The following is a 7,096-nucleotide window of genomic DNA, read 5'->3' on the forward strand; positions in this document are numbered from 1 at the left end:
AAATGCATTTGAGAAAACTGCTGCGGACCAGAGTGCTCCGAAAATAACTCATTGAAAACCGTGCTACCCCGGGGAAAAAAGTACTAGTGATACTTTGAGAACCTTTAGAGCAACTTTAAGGCTTGTAAATACATAGAACAAATATTTAAAAAAAAAAAAAAAAAAAGAAAGAAATTGACTCAATACTATTTCTTTTCACTTTCAAAATATAAAGAACAAAATAAAGACAAACATTGCAAGTTTAAAAGAAAGTAAAATGACTTCTCCTTTGACAGCTGCTGAATGTGTGCACCATCCTGAGCGGTGCTGGCTTCCTTGGCATGCCGTAGGTCCTCGGGCCCAAATTGTGTACATATAGTGTGTGTCTGTATGTGTGACTACCAAAAATGAAGGGTGAGAGCAATTGTTGTTTAAAAAAAGGAAAAAAAAAACGAAAAAAGGGGATACAGTTGTGCCGAGAAGCCCCCTGGCCAAGGAGCAGCCGGTGGCTGCGTGGCCGAGCGGGAGCAGTTGGTTCCCAAGGCTGGGACGTGACCTCAGGGCGGACGGTGCCCGACCCCAGCTGGGTCTCTGTGACGTGGATCAGTGGGGACTTGTGACCCTGGCAGCTCCGGAGGCCGCAGCTGTGAGAGCCAAGATCCGACAGCCCACGCCAGGAGGGTGCAGGATGGAGGAGCGGCGCTGCCCGCCCGGCACTGCCCGAGTGCCAGCACGGCCAGGGCACGGCCTCAGCCGTGGGAGCTCTTCCCGTGCTGTTCCCTACCCAGGCTGCTGCTCCAGACCCAGCTGCTGCCACCCAAGAGGACCTGCTGGCTCTCACTGTGAGGAGAACCTGCCATCAAGGACTCTGCAAAGCTGGGGAAGCCCTGAAATGTGGTTTGTGAACTGTGGGCCATGGACCGTGAGTAACCTGTGGAGCATTTGCTGGGGGTGTCTGCAGCACTGACTGCTCACATGATGCTGTCTTTTTCTTTCCAGCTGCTAAATCACTTCTTTAAAAAAAAACAAAACAACAAAAAAGAAACAGAAAAAGGGAAGAAAGCCTACAAATGCATTACTTTCCTAATCTTACTTTTACATGTAAACAATTGCTGTACTTGCCTGAGGATGTGATTTGATCACCACGGGGAAGGGAGGAGGTGCCTGGTTGTGGCCAGAGGGGAGAGGTCCATGAGACACTTTCCCTGTTAACGTGTTCCACCCCATGAATCTGAGCTAGAGAATCCATGGCCTAAAACACTAGAGCATTGTTTGGTTATTTTTTTTTTAGTAACAATAAAACACTTTTCTCTGATGTTTTGTTAAAAAAAAAGAAAAAAAAAGGAAAAAAATATTCTCACCGTTACTGTATGCTCATGTATCTGCATGTACCACATCCAGTGATGCCTCAGCCTCACCGTTGGGCCCAGAGGTTTGGATGGGCTCTCAAGGTCTCCAAAAGGTCTGTCCCCACAGAACCCCCACCCAGCAGGGCTCCAGGGGTGTCTGTCACACCTCTGCAGAACGTCATATGGGTGCTCTTCTTCCAAAAGGCTTTTTTTTGAGCGGTACATGGTGGTTTGTAGCAGTTAAATAGTTGAATTAAATGGACGCCAGTTTGTATGTAAATAAGGGTAAATATTGCCAAGCTGGTGTGGGCAAATGATGGAATTCCTCTCAGGGTGGGCAGTGTCAGCCTGCTGGGAATGTGAGTGTGCAACAGCAGAGCCATGCAAGGACTGATTTCTCTCTCATTGCCTTGGATTGGAAAGGACAGACTTGCTGCAGAGCCTTTGAACAGCCCTGTGAATCCCTGGGTGTGTCAGGGCTGGGGAATCTGTCTGGGGAGCTGGAACCTTCTGGCTCAAAGAGTTGGAAAAGCACTGCCTGGAGGGAATGGGAATTGCCAGCAGGTGGGTACAGGTGAGGTGAGGAAATCTTTCCCCTTTTTGTTAGAGCCTTTAATGACGTTCCAGGGGTGAGAACTTGCCCTGTTAGTGTCCTGCAAAGGCCAGGAAGGGACTTCTCAGAGATTTTCACGAGGGGGTTTTCAGAATTACCCAAAGCTGGGTTTGCAGCATGGCAGGTTTTGGCTTCTCTGAAGTTAAATCAGTTCAGCTGCACGCTGGATGCTGTGAGCAGTTTATGCACAAGGCGTTGAGGTCTCCAGCTGTGGATGTGTCATCTGAAGTTTCAGCTTCCCAACAATGTCACTGCAAGGAGCAGAACTCCTGACTCCTTCCTCTGCTCCTCTTGTGTTCTATGCCATGCATTTACTGCACCCAGTTGCTTTCCAGTTTCCTTCTAGGAAAGGAAAACAGGTTTGCAGGTGGTTGTGGCTCCTCAGGATACGGCTCATGGAACCGGTTTCTTGTGAAGGGTGTTAAAATACAAAAAAACCTGTAAGGTATATGAAATAGAAAAGGGAATTATTAATTAAAACAGGTTCCCATGGAGTGCAATTTGCAGGAGCCTCATTTTGTCTAAGTGAGGAGAGTTGAGCTGTGGTCACAGGCCCAATGCTACAGCAAAGCCTCAGCAGGGAGGGCAGCAGGTTACACCAAGAATACTGCAGGTTATGCTGAGGTTTTTTCTCCTAGTCTTCATCCTGTTGAAACACATCTTGTGTGCAGGCTCCTGACTGTGGCAGGGGGTTAAGGCAACTCAGCATGGAATAGTGCAATTAGAACCATTTCTGCTGCTGGGAACCCTTCTTTTCCCAAGGCTGGGGCACTGTCAGAAGCACAGGCAAGGAGCAGATGCATTGCTTACATCCCTCTTTATTACTGAGAATGTCCCCTAACCTGAAGCCACCAAACAGCACATTTTCAGGCCAGGTGTCCACCTAAGGCTGGTTTCTTTCTAGGAAAGGGTTTTCAGAAGAGGATCAGCCATTTCTGGGAATGAGGTCAGGAAATACACTGATCCTGGGTGCTGTGCTCTCTGCTTGTGTTAACATGTTCAGCTTTTACCTTGTTTTCCAAAAAGGCCTCAGGTCCAGGAGCAGATCTTGGTGTATGGAAGTGTCTTTTCATAGAATCCTAGAAAATGCTGGGTAGGAAGGGACCCATCAGCATCATGGAGTCCAGCTCCTGGGGTTTTTTTGCCTGGGACCAGCCTTCCCTGCTGCAGGATGTGATAGGCCACATGGCAGGAGAGGCTCAGGAGAAGGGATTCCTCTGCAGAGGTGGTTTTTAGTGTGCACAAGGCAGGTTTAAGCCAGTAGTAATTTAGATCAGTTGTTGCTGTGACCCACAGAGCTTTTGTTCCAGCCCTATATATTGTTTTTACTGAGAAAGGAAAAGCAGTCTCTCAAAAGTCCCTTTAACTTGCTAAGCATTCTGAAAACATTTAAAGCCAATTGCAGATGTTGCCATCTCATTGCCAGAGGGTCGCTGTGATTGTTCTGCTGCATTTGCCCCCATGATGAGTTGTTGGTAGACACCCCTGGTTGCTTTGTCAGAAGTGTCCTGAGCAGAGCAGAGAAGCTGCTAGCTAGGCCTGTATGCTTGGTTTCTTTCACAGATTCTGGAGGGCTTAACTTTGGGGGCAGAAAACTCAAAATCAGACCTCCCCAGAATGCTTTTGTGCCCTTAGAGCCAACAGCCCTGGCCCTGAGGCACTGAACCACCTGTAGCAGAGCTGGCTGCTGGCTGCAGGTCATATGTGAGGGTGAGATGCTGCATGGTGGAGTTGGGCCAGGAATGCTGGGCTCTGCCTGGGGGTGAGTCCACTGGGAGGTGTTTGAGCTCCAAGCTCCTGCTTCTCCCAGTCAGGCTGGGAACTGGAACTCAGCCTTTCTGCTCTCTGGAAGGTGTTGGCCTGGAAGCTGCCAGCTGAGCAGTATCTGAAGTCAAGCAGCACCAGTAAGAGCCTGAGCTCTTCACACACCACTGGCTTTTCATGAGGTGCCAGCCCCGAGGTTTGCACAAGGCCCCACACGCTGACAGAAACTCCAGGTTTGCTGTGCCTGGGGCCAACCTGCAACAACTGTAGGGTGGAACCTGGGGACCAGGAGGCTTCAGCCCAGAGAATCCTGCTTGGCTTTCTTCAGATACACAACCTGCAAGGAGCCATTGGAGGAAAAGCAGCAATGGGCAAAGAACAGAGCAAGAAATTGATTAAGTCAGCTTCCAGCGGCGTGACTAAATCACAATACCCAAGGAAACCTCAGGTTGTCTACCCTTGTATTTGTCAAGGGGCTCCATTTGCCACCTTTGGTGAAGTATTGTGGATCTGCAGTTTGCTGAAATAACTCCTGCTTCTTTAAACACTGCTGTAGGGATGCTGACTGTGGAAAGCTTTGTCATGTGGCACCAGCTTCTCTTTCACATTTCCAGCTGCTAAATTGTGCTGAGACGGCAACAGGAATAAAACCAGCTCCCACTGCATTCAGTCCTTTCCGTAGGGGAATTTGTCCAAGTTGCTGGCCCAGCTGCAGGGATGGATATGCTGTGGCAGCAAGTGGGAAAGAGGGGAGTAGGTGTGGGGAAGGCAATAGATGCTGCTGGTTGGGAAATGTTGGTGTTACTGAGTGAGGGGAGAGAGCAGTGAAGCTCTTGGCTGTTCTGTTGCAGTCCCCTGCAAGAATTAATGGCAGATGTTACCCTAAGGCAGAGTTTTACTAAGCTCCCACGTACAAAGCATTAGTGAGGGGAGCAGAGCCCTGTTAGAAGGGGTTTATCACACAGTTTTGGAGAAGAGCTGGAAAGGAGCTGCAAAGATCATCTTGGCAGATGCAGCTGGTGGATTCAGGTCTCACCTGTGAAGGGAAATGGGTCATTTCAGCATGCAGGGTGAGCTGCTCTGAAATAACACCTGGTACAAATGCTCTGTGACATTACAGATGGCATGAAGTGAATAATCCATTGGTCCTGGCCACTTCCCACTCGTGTGAGAGTACAGGGAATCACTCCCATGAAGGGAGCAGGCACTCAGCACCACCTCTGCATGAATTCATGGGCATGGACTCAGCTCACAGCTCTGTCCCACCCAGGGTGTTCGCATACAGCAGGATCAGAAACACAGGGAATTTCACTCATCTGTAAAACAGGATCGGAGTGTTTTATCTGTTCTCCAAGTAAATGTATCTGATTCTCCAGGTCTCCTGCAGCATCACAAGGTGGATGTTCTGAGCAGGAGCCTGAGCTGCAGCTGAGACATCTCGAAGAAAAGCCAATTGACAAGATTTTCCACAGAGCAACAAGTGAGCCAGCTCTAGAGCTCTTCCAGCAAGAGCCATCACCAAAAAAGCTTTAAATTCCTGTTCAGTTGTCTTCCCAGAAAGGCTCACAGGCATGGCACTGCTCTCACACCGCAGAGTCCAGCCAGGCTGCTTATGGTGGGGGGTGAGTGCACATGAGGCAGCCAAAAATGAGCTTTTGTGGCTGCAAAATCGTTCCAGCCAGGAGGTCTGGCAGCAAGTTCCTGCCTGCCCAGGTGAGGGGAGCAGCCCCTGCAAGCAGCTCACTGCTTTTCATCCAAAACACTGTTTGGTTCAGAGTTAATGAAACTCCCACTGCCAGATCTCTTACCTGTGAGGATGTGTGGCTTTGGGAGAGCTGTCCCTGTGTGCAGTGTTGAGTTGGTGATCTTCAGCTGCTCATTGCTTAGTGGAGGGGTCACTTCATGTGCCTGCTTTGGATAAAATTACTATAATGCCAAAAGTGGTGCAGAAAAAGAATCACAACTTCCAGCCCCTGGTCCTCCAGTGATGACAGCACCCACCTCATTTGCACTTGGGATCTATTTCAAATTTGGGTGTTTCTAGAAAAGCAGCAGCCTGTGGAGGCTGCTCAGTCCGTAATATTTTCCTGCTCCAAATTCCTGTTGGCTCCAGTGGTGTTTCTATTCTACACTTGCTCCAGAATGAAACCAGCTTTGGTGTATTTAAGTGTTTTTTAATTCACTTGCTAGACCTGATGTAAAAAATGGGTTGCTTGGTTTGAAAATGCATAGAGGAATGGGATACCCCTTGGAAAGGGAGAAATGTTTGAAAAGATAAGGAAGTGTGAGAGGGGCAGCTAGGGAGATCAGCTGGGAGATGGTGTAGAGTGACACTGGGAAAAGTATGGAGAACTAATTATTAGGAAGCTGATAAGGAATAAAGAAATCAAAAGTGATATCTTGAAAGCCATGAAGAGGCAGAGAATATGCATTTTGGGGTTGAAAGCAGAAAATGAGTGATTTTTGCATAGAATTAAAGGAGCTGCAGGGATGACAGTAAGACTCTGCAGCTGAAAAAAAGTAAAGATGAATTGGAAGAGAGTTGTGAGTTGTTCTGGTGAGCATTAGAGATGTCTTCAGTGAAGTAAATCAGCAACAAAGTGGAAAATTGCCATTTTAAGGACTAAAAATCCCTATTTCTACAAGACATGTAAAGGGGAAAAAAATCCCTTAATAAGTAAAGTAGAAGTGAGAACTAAAAAAGCAGCTCAGGCATAAAGACAAGAATTATGTGTGTGTCTGCAGGAAGGGCAACACCACCACGTAACAGCTCCTTGTGTAATGCTTGTTTCACTGAGGGCAGAAAGCCTCTGGAAGTTTATGTGTGGCTCAACAAGTGAGAGACCCACATGAATGAAATGTTTGGTTCAGTGAGGGTTCTGGGATTGCTGTGCTTGGCATCACTCCCTGTGCAGATTCACAGGGTCAAGCTGAAGAGAGCAGCAACCATCCCCTCGTGGCTGGGCACAGAACCAAAACAGCCCCCTTGGATAGAAATTCATGTATAATGAGATCTGAAGGTAAAGATCTTCTCAGGGAATACTGGATTATGTGTATATATGATATTGGATTGGTTTTTCAAAGCACAAGAAGCTGAAGAAGCAGCAGCAGAACATGGAGTTGTAGGGATGAAAGAGCAGAGTGACAGGGAAGAGCTTCTCAGTCTGGTGGTGACGAGATATGGGCTGGGCTGGAAAAAAGGCTGAAATTCCCCCTGAGCCAGGTGGACTGCAGGTCAGAAGGGCATAAAAGGCTTTCTAATATAAATGTAAAAGCTGAGGTAAAAGTGAAAAAGTGGAAAATTTATAAAAGCTTGGGGTCACAACACCAGAGGCAAGGCCTGAATGTATTCAGAGCTGAAGTTTGGAGCTGCAGGTCAATGTAGAAAGAG

At 47.8% G+C, this 7,096-nt stretch overlaps 1 protein-coding gene across 2 annotated transcripts in view; it reads left to right on the top strand.

Moving 5' to 3' along the window:
• The window catches only part of EIF4G3 (eukaryotic translation initiation factor 4 gamma 3), a 96,740-nt gene extending 95,428 nt beyond the window's left edge, over window positions 1-1,312 (top strand). For both annotated transcript variants that reach the window (XM_031062990.1, XM_031062989.1), the window contains one exon: window positions 1-1,312. This exon is cut by the window's left edge and continues 874 nt beyond it. The gene's annotated coding sequence lies outside the window, so the exon portion shown is untranslated.
• The last annotated feature ends 5,784 nt before the right edge of the window (window positions 1,313-7,096 follow it).

This window comes from Geospiza fortis, unplaced genomic scaffold (assembly GCF_000277835.1).
Source record: "Geospiza fortis unplaced genomic scaffold, GeoFor_1.0 scaffold4, whole genome shotgun sequence".
Lineage (NCBI taxonomy): Eukaryota > Metazoa > Chordata > Aves > Passeriformes > Thraupidae > Geospiza > Geospiza fortis.